The 15595-nt window shown below is 38.9% G+C and overlaps 1 non-coding gene across 1 annotated transcript; it reads right to left on the minus strand.

Moving 5' to 3' along the window:
• Positions 1-423: 423 nt before the first annotated feature.
• On the minus strand, positions 424-530 carry LOC140876994 (small nucleolar RNA R71). Its single transcript, XR_012149216.1, has one exon. It is a non-coding gene; the product is annotated as a small nucleolar RNA R71 (small nucleolar RNA).
• Between the last annotated feature and the right edge of the window lie 15065 nt (positions 531-15595).

Consider the following 15595-nt stretch of genomic DNA (forward strand, 5'->3'; position numbering starts at 1 on the left):
TATTACTTGACCTAGTGCACATGCTAGTAAATACCGAATTAAGCGGTCAAGTAAACGATAGTTTAATTAAGATTTTAGAGCATGATAGGTGATGTTCGGCATTCTAGATAATACATGATATTTATTTATTGTAGTGTTGTATGGTAGGCTTGGACCTAGAGGGGAGCTTCTAGGATCTGCCTTCGTAATGTACGAAAGTATTATTCGAGATATCCAGATTGAGTAAGCATTTATTATGTGCTTGCATGGTTTATATGATACAACATGTCATGGCTGTATGTTGCATACATGAGCATATTGATTCCATATCCTTGAGATATTTAGTAGTAGGGCCTTCCCCTACATGTTTGTTGATGGTTGGATACGTAAGTCCTGTGTCAGGTCACCATTATGGTTGGACACTTGTACTAGTATAAGATGGCGAAGTTATTTTATAACATTATTTATTTCAAGCAGAAGGAGGGAGAGTCCTTACATGAAGCATGGACCAGATTCAAGAAGATGTTGAGGAAGTGCCCTCAACATAATCTTACTCAGAGCCAGCAGACTCAGACATTCTAAAATGGGTCTGATCAGTTGGTTCGATCCATGTTAGACGCTGCTGCCAATGGAAGTTTATTCAGAAAGACACCAACAGAGGCATGAGAGATTATTGGAAATATGGCTGAGAGAAATATTGGGTGGCCGGATGTGAAAAAGGAAAGGAAAGCTGAAGTTCATGAAGTTGATGCTTTAATGGCCCTGAATGCGAAGATTGATGCTTTGACACACCAGATGACACTTATGAAAGAATTTCCAGTTAATCAAGTAAAGGGGAATAAGGAGAAGGAACATCAGTTGTTTGAGGTGGAGGCGGCTAATTTTTTCAGGAAATCAAGGACGGCAGCCTTACAACTCATACAACAACACCTACAATCAGAACTGGCAGAACCAACCTAAGCAAGAGGTGCAGAAGCCGAGCTTTTAGGAGATCATTATGAAGCATGTTGCGGGAACTGAGGCAAGACTGCAGAATCAAGAAGCTTTATTGAAAAATTTGGAGACTCAGATGTCCTAAACAACAACCCAACTTTCGACTAGGGCACCCGGTTCACTACCAAAAAACACTGAAACAAATCCTAGGGACGTGAATGCTATCATGGTCGTGACTAAATAAAAATCTAAGGAACCCAAGAAGAATATCGACGGAGATAGGAAAAAAGAGGACAATCGCAGCCCCGCACCACCATCGCCTACAGGTAAGAAAGGTAAGAAAGTATATTCTAATGTTAATGCTGATGTTGATATGTCTACTTTACCTTTTCCCCAGCGAGCTAAGAAATTATTGTTTGATCATCAGTTTAAAATGTTTCTTGAAATTTTCAAGAAACTACATATTAACATACCTTTTTACAGATGTTTTAGCTCAGATGCCGAATTATGTCATCTTTCTAAAGGACTTACTGAAGAATAAAAAGAAGATGAACAATCTGGAACAAGTCAAAATTAATGAGGGGTGCTCTGCGGTGATACAAAATAGGCTTCCACAAAAATTTCAAGATCCAGGGAGTTTCTCTATACCGTGCAATATTGGTCAATTTTCTACTGATAATGCATTGTGTGACTTTGGGGCAAGTATCAATTTGAATTCTCATTCACTTGCTAAGAAATTAAGTATGGGGATAATTGAACCCACTACCATCTCTCTTAAGATTGCAGATCGCTTTGTCAAATATCTTAGAGGGGTAGTAGAGAATGTATTAGTTAAAGTGGATAAGCTAATTTTCCCTGTTGATTTTGTCGTTCTTGATGTGGATGAGGATTATGAGGCTCCTCTGATTTTAGATCGTCCGTTTCTTGCTACTAGTAGGGCTTTAATTGATGTTGATAAGGGGGAGTTAGTTTTAAGGATGAATGATGAGCAAGTCATGTTTAATATGCTGAAGTTGGCTTGCGATAGCCAAATTTCTAAATCTTGCTCTACTGTAAATTTTTTTAATTTGATTCATGATGTTGGGGAATGTTAGCAGGTTCAGCTCTCCAAAGGAAACAGTCCTATGACAAATCTTTATAGAAGTGAAGCAAGCAGTGGTAGGATCGATCAGATATCATCCAAGATGGTGGAGCAACCACCTTGAATGTCGCCACTAAATAGAGGAATATAGTCGGGCTATAGGCGCTGACTGAGAGGAAACCCAGTGTTTTTTCTCTTCCTCTTTATTTTATTTTAGTTTATTTTTTATTGTTTATTTGATTTTTGCTTCTTTCCCAGTTCAGTTGCCATGCCTGCCAATATTCCCAGCCTACTGCTACCGTCCCACTTGATACTGCCAAGAAGCGAGCGAATGCATTTTTAACCAGGGGAGTGTTATTTTTGTTTTCATTGTGTTTATGTTCATCTTTGAATTTTGTTTGTTTTGCATTCTGTTCATTGTTTCTAGATCATTGAGGACAATGATTTAGATAAGTACGGGGTGGGGGGGGTGGGTGTTGATTAGTTATGTTTTGTTTCATTGATAATTGTTTGTTGCATTCATATGGTTTAGTTCTTTGCATATATTTTGTATTCATGCATATCATTGTGTTTTGTGTTTGTGTTGTGTGAATAAGTAGAAAGACGACTGTTGGCCTATGATGATTGAGTTGTTAAAATTTTTTTTGTCAAAATGTTGCTTTTGATTGAACATGAGAAGCTGTTGGTTGAATCGTGAATCATTTTAAGCACGCATGTTAGACTGGTAAAATGTAGCAAAGTAATTGATGAAGTTCGTGTTTGCTTGACCATTGCACGATAATAGGTGTTTGTTGAACATAATAGTGTCTTTGGATTCCTGATGATTTTATGACATTGCATATATGATGTTGGGCGCACCAAGAAATTTTTACCAAAATTCTTTAAAAAAATAAATAAATAAGTTAACTCCATCCGGGTTAAGAGAAAGGGATTGAAGTCCTAATCCTTTATTCGTAGCTAAGTATGCGGATTCCATGGGGTTAAAAATTTTAAAATTTTAAAATAACAGTTCCATCCGGGCTTGAAAAATGATTCAAATTCTATTCATTCTTCCATAGCTAACTTTGCGGGCTAAATTGGATTGTAGCTCCATCTGGGCTATAAACGAGGGGATTGAAATTCGAATCCTATATTAGTTATAACTAAGTTCGCGGGTAATTATTGGGGCTTAAGAAAAACCAGGAAAAATCCGGAAGTACGTAATTAATCTCAAGAAATTACATGTTTTTGTTTGGGATGGTTGGGAAGAAAGAGTGCTGGAGTGTGACACTTGTACTGATTTTTTATAGGTCACTAAGCAGTCTTAAGACAGATTCTTGTGAAGTTGCATGAAACTGGAATGACATGGCACACACACACGTTTACGTTAAATTGACAGTGAATTGTAGACAATCAGAAGTTTTTGTGGTTTTTAGTTGTTGAAGTTGGAACTGTTGGAGAACGCGGCGATCAGATCAATCAGAATTGATACCCGGTGCAGCGAAAGTTTAAAAATTTTATATGGAACGATTCCATAATGGGTATCAAAACTTAACGATTAAATTGTGTGTGTAAAAATTAAATAACAATTATAAATTTTTACCTCCAATCTCGAATCGAGATTATGGACACCAACAGATTGCTCTGCTCTTGTTGTATATCCCTGGAACTGATGGACGAACTATTCTTCAATCAGGTCCACGAACGGATAATTAATCCCTCTGATAGATTGCACTAGAAAATCTATCAGAAGTTTCTACGAAGAGAATTAACGAATTTGATCCGTTAAACCAGACTGTAATTCAAAATTCACAGGCTGGATTTTCCCGAGTAGAGAGGGAGGGGGGCGGCCACTTTTGAGAGAAAATAACTAGGTTTTCAAAAATTGTGACCTGTTGTGTCTAATTTCTGTACTGCAATAACTTATTTATAATGTAGGCCGCTAACATCTTAGGGCCCATTAGTCATAAGTTCAAGCCCGACAAGCAAAGCCCGCATGTTCAGAAATTAATATAAAATTCATCATGACTCCGATTGATAAACCGATTTCACCAATGTGCACAGAAACCATTTCTGCACCTTTTAAAGTCAAGATAAATTTTTCTGAATCCGAATTCAGTGATTTCCAAAAATGCCCATCCCTATGTCATTTTAGGAAATCTTACTCCTCTACTCTTAATTAAGAAGTCCAACTTCTTTGTTCATTAAATTTAACTCTTTAAATTTAACTATCTCAACGGGGATTAAAAATCCATTACTCTGTGTGACCCTCAATGGTTCAGGGATACAGCTAGCCGTGGGCTCACAACTCCTTGTGACTCGGAACAACAATTTCCGACTTGCCCATCGAATCATGGTAAGAGCGCCTAGCAACATCGCCCCATGATTCCCTAGGTATCACTGATAGTGCCTGCAAGAACCAATAGATTTTGGTTAGCGTACAGTACGGTCCCTTCATCCATATATCCCGATCGAATCTACAACCATTGGTATATCGAGAGTCGTTCGAGATTCGATAACTATGCAATACATCTTGAAGATCAAATAGTGACATCGCATGTGTTACTAAGAAACCATTTCTTAAAACACATCATGTACTCTGGCCAGAGATTCGTCACACTAATATCTCCTCAGATCGCATAGGATATTCACACTCGCAAGTATGTGGTGAATCCTTGACAACAAATCATCGACTCCTATATGTGTTGTAACTGTACCCAATCCCGACACCTGATGACCCCAATAGAGTCGGTAAACGAGTCAAAGAACAGTACTAGCATATAGAGTCTCAATGATGTTTCAAGTAGTAAGGACTAATGGTGTACAACCAAAACCGCGGACTTTATCCACTCGATAAGTGATAACCACTTGGAAAGTCCGGATAGGGTAGTTCGATAATTCATCGTATGAATATCCATTTGCATGCTTCGAACATCTCTATGTTCCTTACCAATGAAACATGGTACTCTGCATCGCAAATGCTAGTCTCAAACTCGAGCGATCCTTATCCTTATTATCGGACGGCTCAATCGACTAGGAACAGTTTAGAATATACAGTGACTATAAAATGTGTTTCATGATAGACATCCCCATGTTCTACCACATCTTACATACACTATAGTATATTCAAGGTCTTTATCAAAACAACAATAGTATATCACAATATAAAAATATGAAGAAAGATAAAGTCATTGCCATTAATAAAAGTGTAAATTATATTAAACGAAAGATTGTTTATACAAAGAGTCATCAGAGCCCTTAGCCAAAGTTGGCTCACCGGGCACCCACTCTTTCAATCTCCCACTTGCCCTATAGCCAACTAGTCATACTACGTAGACCCATTGCTTCGCGATATTTGTCAAATAATGGTCCTGGCAAGGGCTTAGTAAGTGGATCAGCAATATTGTCTGCAGAGGCCACTCTTTCGACATTGATGTCTCCTCTTTCCACAATCTCCCGGATGATGTGGTATTTCCTCAGTACATGTTTGGATCTTTGATGAGACCTTGGTTCCTTTGCCTGAGCAACGGCACCCGTGTTGTCACAGTACACCGGGACTGGACCAACAACTTCAGGAATAACGCCCAACTCTTGGACGAAATTCCTCATCCAAACGGCCTCTTTAGCAGCAGCTGATGCTGCAATGTATTCTGCCTCAGTGGTGGAATCCGCTGTGGTGTCCTGTTTGGAACTCTTCCAAGAGACAGCACCGCCATTGAGCATGAACACAAATCCAGAGGTTGACTTCGAGTCATCCACGTCACTTTGGAAGCTAGAGTCGGTATAGCCTTCCAATTTTAGTTCTCTTCCTCCATATACCATGAACATATTCTTAGTCCTTCGTAAGTACTTAAGAATGTACTTCACGGCTTTCCAATGCATTTGACCGGGATTAGCTTGATATCTGCTCGTGACACTCAGAGCAAATGCTACATCCGGTCTGGTAGATATCATCCCATACATGATACTACCTATGGCTGACGCATATGGTACATGTGTCATTTTCTCTATCTCTTCATCAGTCTTGGGACACATAGACTTGGATAGAGAAACTCCATGACATATGGGTAGATGTCCTCTCTTGGACCCATCCATTGAAAACCGTTTCAATATGGTGTCGATGTAGGTTGATTGAGTGAGTCCTATCATTCTCTTAGATCTATTTCTATAGATCTATATCCCTAGAATATAGGATGCCTCACCCAAATCCTTCATCGAGAATCTACCTGATAACCATATCTTTGTTGACTGCAACATCCCTACGTCATTCCCAATGAGTAGGATGTCATCAACATAAAGTACTAAGAATGTCACAGCATCCTTAACTACTTTCTTGTACACGCATGGTTCCTCCGGGTTCTTGATGAAACCAAAATCCTTTATTGTTTCATCAAATTTCTGGTTCCAACTTCTTGATGCTTGTTTTAGACCATAAATTGATCTCTGAAGCTTGCATACCTTATGCTCGCTTCCCATGGATGTGTACCCCTCAGGCTGCTTCATATAGATTTCTTCCTTAATGTCTCCATTGAGAAAAGTAGTCTTCACATCCATTTGCCATATCTCATAGTCATACCAAGCAGCTATGGCAATAAGGATTCTTATGGACTTGAACATTGCAACTGGTGAAAAGGTTTCATCATAGTCAACTCCTTGTCTTTGAGTATAACCTTTCGCCACCAATCGCGCCTTGTAGGTCAATACCTTACCATCAGGCCAAAGCTTTCTCTTGTAGATCCATTTACACCCTATTGGAACAATTCCATCGGGAGGATCTACTAAAGACCAAACTTGGTTTGTATGCATCGAATCTATTTCCGACTGCATAGCTTCAAGCCATAAATTTGAATCCGCATCAGAAATTGCTTCCTTGAAGTTTCTTGGATCACATCCAACATCGGGTTCATCTTGATCCCCTTCAAGAAGAAGACCATATCGAATAGGAGGTCTAGAAGTCCTCTCGGATATTCTAGGTACAGGCGTGTCAATCAATGGTTCCTGAGGTGTAGGATCGTTATTTTGTATTTCGGGTTCTTCTCGAATTTCTTCGAGTTCCATCATCTCGCCTTTCTTATCCAATAAGAACTCCTTCTCCAAGAAGGTGGCATTCCTTGAAACAAACACCTTTGTTTCAGCAGGATAATAGAAATAATATCCGATTGAATTCTTTGGATACCCTACAAAATAACATAAGGTGGATCGACTATCCAACTTATCTCCCACTGTCTGCTTCACGTAAGCAGTACATCCCCAAATCCTCAAGTACGAATACTTAGGAGCTTTGCCATTCCATAACTCGTATGGTGTTTTGTCCACTGCTTTAGTGTGGACGTTGTTCAACAACAATACCGCCGTTTCAAGCGCATAGCCCCAAAACGAAGGTGGAAGCTCAGTGAAGCTCATCATGGATCGAACCATGTCCAACAAAGTTCGATTACGACGCTCCGATACACCATTCAGCTGTGGTGTCATAGGAGGAGTCCACTGAGAGAGAATCCCATTCTCTTTTAGATAGTCCAAAAACTCGGTACTTAAGTATTCTCCACCTCGATCCGATCGAAGTGCTTTAATACTTTTACCTAGCTTGTTTTCTACTTCAGCCTTGAATTCTTTGAACTTTTCAAATGCTTCAGACTTATATTTCATTAAATATAAATACCCATACCTTGAATAATCATCAGTAAAGATAATGAAGTAGGTGTGGTCATATTGAGTACCAACTCTAAATGGACCACAAACATCTGTATGGATCAAATCCAACAGATTTTGACTACGCTCAGGTTTCCCCTTAAAAGGAGATTTAGTCATTTTTCCTTTCAGGCAGGATTCAAGAGTAGGTAGAGAGTTAATATCAGAAATATCAAACATGCCCTCTCCCACTAGCTTGTTCATCCTCCTTGAGGAAATATGACCTAGCCTAGCATGCCAAAGGTTTGCCGGGTTTTGACTATCGATTTTCCTTTTGTTTGTTGTTGCCGGTTTATCAACATAATTTATTGGAACGTCTTTTAGTTTTAAGTTGTATAGATCGTTTTCAAGTTGTCCATTTCCAATCAAACATTCATTCTTGTAAATATTGCAAATCCCATTCACAAAATTGCAAGAATAACCATCTCTATCTAGCATAGAAACAGAAATAATGTTTTTAATCAAATCCGGAACAAATAAAACATCTCTCAAAAGTAACTTAAAACCGTTCTGCAAAATTAAATAAATATCTCCCACAGCTTTAGCTTCAACTCTGGAACCATTTCCGAGCCTCAGCTGGATCTCACCCATTCTAAGCCTGCGACTTCTTGTCATCACCTGCAAATCATTGCAAATGTGAGATCCACATCCGGTATCCAATACCCAAGAAGTAGTATTAAGTGAAACATTTATTTCAATATAGAACATACCCTTCGCAGTTCGCAACTGCTCTAGATATTCCTTGCAGTTACGTTTCCAATGACCGGCCTTCTTGCAGTAATGGCAAACATCCTTGGATTTTTCCATGTTTGAAGCCTTTGTCTTGTACTTCTTCTCGGGTTCGATTTTCTTGGGTGGGGCAGAACGTTTCTTACCCTTTGTACTTGGTCCCTTCTTAGAAAAAGAAGAGGAGCCCACCAAGAAAGCCGGTTTATCCTTCTTTAATGTGGATTCATATGTCACAAGCATATTGACCATCTCTTCAAGGGAGGCCTCTATCTTGTTCATATTGAAATTCACCACAAATCCGTCAAAAGAAGAAGGAAGAGATAGAAGTAGTAAGTCCACGTTGAGTTCATGCTCCAACACCAAATCAAGGGTTACCAACTTCTGTATGAGCCAAATCACTCGTACCCCATGATCACGGACCGATGTCCCTTCACGCATGCGACACGTCATTAGCTCCTTTACAGTAGCGAACCTTTTAGCCCTCGATTGAGCCCCAAAAAGTTTCTTGAGTTGTACGTGAATGTCAGCAGCATTCACGGTGTCCTCAAATCGCCTCTGGAGTTCATCAGACATCGAGGCTTGCATATAGCATTTGGCCTTGATATCATGGTCCCACCATGTATCAAGTTTGGCTAACTCTTCCGGATTTATGTCAGCTGGTGCTTCCTTCGGAGGAGATTTTTCTAACATGTAGAGCATCTTCTCCGAAGTCAAGACAATCTTCAACTTACGGAACCATTCCGTATAGTTTGCGCCAGTCAATTTATTTTGTTCGAGGATCGAGAAAAGTGGATTACGCGAATTCATATTTATGAAATACTGAAAAGAAACAGACAAATATCAGTGATTGTTTAAGTAATTTACATAAAATAGGCGAAATTTATTTTATGAATCTCACTCCCACTATTTTAACGATTTCACTACCCTCTAGTGAAAACGGGAAACTGTTTTCCTTAGTGAGAACATGGAGTCCAATTGACAATCTATGGTCCCGAATAATATCAGCCAACCATAATTTTCAAAAGGTAGAGCCCAATTGCTTCCAAAGCAACCTCCATGTTTTTACCTCATGTCCAATAAGGGCCCAATAATATGACGTCGTTTATTGTGACATGTCAAGATGAGCCATCAATATTAAGTTGTGATGGACGGTCGCCATGTGGATCCCCCAATAATATGAGCCGATCCCATGGGAGTTCCACCCAACTTACAACATGTGTCGATCCAATGTACAGCTTTCCGACGAACGGGCCCCCCCAATAATATGAGCCCGACCGTATCTGCGGGTAGCATCTCATACATTGATCGTTGATGGAAGGTAGGAACATTTAAACAAATTTAAATTTCCTTTATTTATCTTGATATCAATTTTAAATCATATTTAAAATGAGGGATTTTAATTTTGAAAATTTGTCTCATCATTTTTAAAGTTTTGTATGCTTGCCGGATTCACACAATTTTGTTTAAAACATGCATACAACAATAATATCACATATTATATAGGATGATCGATTCCATTTCTAATCGACCCGTGATTGCCAATCACGAGTCTTAGTCCAATCCTAGGTAATATGCAGTATGCAATGCAATCCTATTAGATTGTGCTTCCAATTTACATTTCTTCTGTCTTTATTGTCTGCTGGGCCCACCTCCATCTTCAAATCTTCATCTCCCACTAAATCTAATGTATTTACAATAAATAACAATGACAAGTAGGGGATACATTTTTAAGGGGTGGGAACGGGCCATAAACCAAGCCCACTTTTATTACATATGACAATTCATATTGGGCCATAAACCAGGCCCATTAATAAATCCAACAACAATAAAAACAAATGTAAATTCCTAACATACACCTACAAAATTGGTCATGGCAATCGATCATCCTTATCCAATAACATTTAATTCAAAATTAATTTATTGGATAACATGCAATGGCAATTTAAATTTAAAAGGATAAAATCATATTTCATATATAAAATCTTATTTTATATACAAAATCATATTTTATCTTTTTATCAAATAAAATCATATTTTATCTATAAAATCCAATTTTATACATAAAATCATATTTTACTCAATATATCCATAAGATCATATCTTATCATCAATTGTACCAAAAAATAATTAATTTCAAAATTCAATTTAACGGATAAAATATTTAAATTTTCCAAAAATTCAAATTTATCCAAAAATCAATTTTAAAATTTTCGGACTCGAACAGTTCGATCCGACGCCTCGTGGACCAATCAAAAACAATTTTCGATCGGACCAAAAATAGAATTTTAACATATTAAAATTTAATTTTAAAATTAAAAAATTAATTTTTTCCGCGGGCCGCCCGGGACACTCCCGGGCTGCCCGCGCCCCAAAGGGCTCGGGCCGGGCAGCCCGGCTGCCCCTAGGGCAGCGACGATCGCTCCCTGGGCAGCGCCGTGCGCTGCCCTGGACAGCGATCACATCGCTGCCCCCCCCGGGCAGCGATCCAATCGCTGCCCGGGTTTTGCCCGAAAAAAAAAATTTTTTTTTTTTTAAAATATTTATTTTGTTTCAATAACCGAGGCTTAAAAAATTTTTGTACAATCGATTAATTTAATCTCTTGATCTGAGCAACCTGGCTCTGATACCACTGTTGGAGAACGCGGCGATCAGATCAATCAAAATTGATACCCGGTGCAGCGGAAGTTTAAAAATTTTATATGGAACGATTCCATAATGGGTATCAAAACTTAACGATTAAATTGTGTGTGTAAAAATTAAATAACAATTATAAATTTTTACCTCCAATCTCGAATCGAGATTATGGACACCAACAGATTGCTCTGCTCTTGTTGTATATCCCTGGAACTGATGGACGAACTGTTCTTCAATCAGGTCCACGAACGGATAATTAATCCCTCTGATAGATTGCACTAGAAAATCTATCAGAAGTTTCTACGAAGAGAATTAACGAATTTGATCCGTTAAACCAGACTGTAATTCAAAATTCACAGGCTGGATTTTCCCGAGTAGAGAGGGAGGGGGGCGGCCACTTTTGAGAGAAAATAACTAGGTTTTCAAAAATTGTGACCTGTTGTGTCTAATTTCTGTACTGCAATAACTTATTTATAATGTAGGCCGCTAACAGCTTAGGGCCCATTAGTCATAAGTTCAAGCCCGACAAGCAAAGCCCGCATGTTCAGAAATTAATATAAAATTCATCATGACTCCGATTGATAAACCGATTTCACCAATGTGCACAGAAACCATTTCTGCACCTTTTAAAGTCAAGATAAATTTTTCTGAATCCGAATTCAGTGATTTCCAAAAATGCCCATCCCTATGTCATTTTAGGAAATCTTACTCCTCTACTCTTAATTAAGTAGTCCAACTTCTTTGTTCATTAAATTTAACTCTTTAAATTTAACTATCTCAACGGGGATTAAAAATCCATTACTCTGTGTGACCCTCAATGGTTCAGGGATACAGCTAGCCGTGGGCTCACAACTCCTTGTGACTCGGAACAACAATTTCCGACTTGCCCATCGAATCATGGTAAGAGCGCCTAGCAACATCGCCCCATGATTCCCTAGGTATCACTGATAGTGCCTGCAAGAACCAATAGATTTTGGTTAGCGTACAGTACGGTCCCTTCATCCATATATCCCGATCGAATCAACAACCATTGGTATATCGAGTGTCGTTCGAGATTCGATAACTATGCAATACATCTTGAAGATCAAATAGTGACATCGCATGTGTTACTAAGAAACCATTTCTTAAAACACATCATGTACTTTGGCCAGAGATTCGTCACACTAATATCTCCTCAGATCGCATAGGATATCCACACTCGCAAGTATGTGGTGAATCCTTGACAACAAAGCATCGACTCCTATATGTGTTGTAACTGTACCCAATCCCGACACCTGATGACCCCAATAGAGTCGGTAAATGAGTCAAAGCACAGTACTAGCATATAGAGTCTCAATGATGTTTCAAGTAGTAAGGACTAATGGTGTACAACCAAAACCGCGGACTTTATCCACTCGATAAGTGATAACCACTTGGAAAGTCCGGATAGGGTAGTTCGATCATAAATCGTATGAATTTCCATTTGCATGCTTCGAACATCTCTATGTTCCTTACCAATGAAACGTGGTACTCTGCATCGCAAATTCTAGTCTCAAACTCGAGCGATCCTTATCCTTATTATCTGACGGCTCAATCGACTAGGAACAGTTTAGAATATACAGTGACTATAAAATGTGTTTCATGATAGACATCCCCATGTTCTACCACATCTTACATACACTATAGTATATTCAAGGTCTTTATCAAAACAACAATAGTATATCACAATATAACAATATGAAGAAAGATAAATTCATTGCCATTAATAAAAGTGTAAATTATATTAAACAAAAGATTGTTTATACAAAGAGTCATCAAAGCCCTTAGCCACAAGTTGGCTCACCGGGCACCCACTCTTTCAGGAACTTATCTGAGGCTATTTTTTTCATGAGTCCTTCTTACTTATGTCGTTGTTTGCATATTGTTTTTCTTGTCTTGCTCGAGGGCGAGCAAGAGTTAACTACGGGGGTGTTGATGAGTGCACTTTGTATGCATTATTTTGTGTTATTTTTATGTCTATTTTGCATGCATTCATATTATTTTATGTGTGTTTTTATGTGATTTATTGCATATGTGTGCATTTCACTCTCCAGATTGATTTTTGTAGAAATATTGAAGAAATCATGATTTTTGGAGCAAGAGAAGAGCCGCATGAATGAATTACGGATCAGCCATGATTCAAAAATTAATTTTTAATTTTATATAGATCCAAATCCAATCTTCACCTTTCAAAATAAAGTACAAGATGTTTTGAAGATTCTTTTCATATTTCGGCTCGATCCGACGTCTAGAACTCGAGATATGAGTTTTTCAAGAATGTTGGTCATTGGAAAGTACACTTCAATGGACCCCGGACATGGGTCCGGATAGGGGTTCGTGCATCTTCGTAAAAATCTCCATTCTAGCTTAATGCACGGACCTAGGAACGGACCCATGTTTAGGGTCCGTGCATATCCCAGAAAATTAAGATTTGGGACAGAAAGTTTCTCGCTCGAGCGCAACTTTTTGCCGCTCGAGCGAGGGGTCGCGCAGATCAGAAAATCAAAATTTTTGGTAATTAATACTCTTATTTTGTGGGCTTTATTTCATGGGCTTTCAAAGCCATATAAAAGGGAGATTAAATATCAGATGAGAGGAGATAATTCACGCAGAGATCGCAACAAAGAGGCGGCTACAGGCTCCAAGCTTGGGAGAATATTTCTACAATTTTTCTTCTCATATTCTTATTTATTTTTATTTATTGAATTTTGATTTCAATTATTGAGTAGTTTGTTTTCAACCAAGACAGCGTGATTGGGCTGGACAAATTTATGTTGAAACCTTGGATGTTTCTTTGAGATTTTTCAGACTTGATTTTATTTTATTGATTTATATTTGTCTTGTGAATAGCCTGATCAACTGTTTGCTTGCATGTTAATCGGTTCAAAGTCGATAGAGGAGGAATTTATTTTGATCATTCTGATAGTTAACACATGCTAAAACCGACTAAAAATAGAATTCGATTTCAATGTGCGGTTTTAGATGAAAACTGAATTTTTACAAATATTTAATGCACTCAAATTTGATTAGAATTATGAAAAATTAATCCGTCAATATTTGAGTAGGTTTGAATGTTCTAGAAATAGACCTTTGAATAATTTAGGAGAATTACCGTAATTTAAGATTATTTCTGTAGTGACCCTTACCCGGATCACCTACTAAACAGAACTTAGGCATGCAATCAACTTAATTAAACAGATATCAGAATAAAACTGCGGAAACCATAAATAGTTACAACCCCAAGTAAAGGAATCTGTAATTTATCCAATAATATACAACCAAATCGAATAGCTGTATAAACCCAAACAACAGTAATAAAACCTAAGCGAAGCTCCAGCTGGCCAACCACTGACTAGCCCCTCCTGGATCCACCCTCCTCGTCCAATCGCAAACCTGCCCCATGGAATAGGGTGTCCAGAAAACACAGAGTATGAGACGTGAGCATAAAATGCACAGTGCGAGAGTATGAGTATACATGCATGCAAAGTGAACTCCCTATAGACTCGAGGTCAAGGATCAGATAACAGAGACAGACCGGGCCCTGGTAGGTAGCACGCTGTGCCGTCGCTTCAGGAGGTGGCTCCCATACCGAGATAACCGTGGGTGCGCCGGACCCAAATCGATGGAAGTCCATCCACTAACAGGATAGGGTACAACCCTACTAACAGACATCTCGAAGGAGATACAGCAAAATGCAAATGAATGCAGCATAATCTCATGTCATATAAATCATGCAGTCACATAATACATGCATACTCAGTCAGGATATCTCGAACAGTACTTTCGTACCTCAATACAGTGCAAGCTCTACCAACTCTAGGTACACGCCTATAGTCTGCTCTACACTGCCAAATGATACTACTATCATTAAATTGCTCTAAAAGTCTTAACTAAGCTATTGCATACTCCTAAATATTTATAGGAAGCAAAAGCTATACCTTCGTCCGTCGTTAGCCCTTTGATGTCGATGCCTCCAGAACTTGGGCACAACTCCGCTACGACTACCGAACGCCTCGCCGACCTCCGGACCAAGCCTAAGAAGACTAGAACAGCTCCAAAAGGACTAAAAAGGAAAGGAGAACTCGGAATTGGCAAATGAAATTGAAGCCTCGGCCTTCTATTTATAGACAACGATCAGAACTTCCGATCCTTGATCGGAATGTCCGAACCTCGATCGGAACGTCCGATCCTGCCATCGGAGCTTCCGAAGATCCTGATCTGCCACGTGTCAAAATATCACTTGTTGACTCCGGATAGGGGTGATCGGAGCCTCCGGTCCTGATCGGAGCTTCCGATCGAACCACACGTCATGCCTGACGTAATAACATCGGTGCCTCTGATCGCTTATCGGAGCTTCCGATCCTGTTCGAAGCTTCCGATCGTGCCTTCGGAGCTTCCGATCCGTCCAATACCCAATTCAATTAATTAGCATTAATCCTTTAATTACTCAATTAGGGTACGGGCTACTACATTCTCCCCCACTTAAGATATTTCGTCCTCGAAAACAGATCTTAAGTACCGAATGCAAAAACAGAAATCAGAAACATTCTTTAT

This window comes from Henckelia pumila, chromosome 1 (genome assembly GCF_033568475.1).
Source record: "Henckelia pumila isolate YLH828 chromosome 1, ASM3356847v2, whole genome shotgun sequence".
NCBI classification, from domain to species: domain Eukaryota; kingdom Viridiplantae; phylum Streptophyta; class Magnoliopsida; order Lamiales; family Gesneriaceae; genus Henckelia; species Henckelia pumila.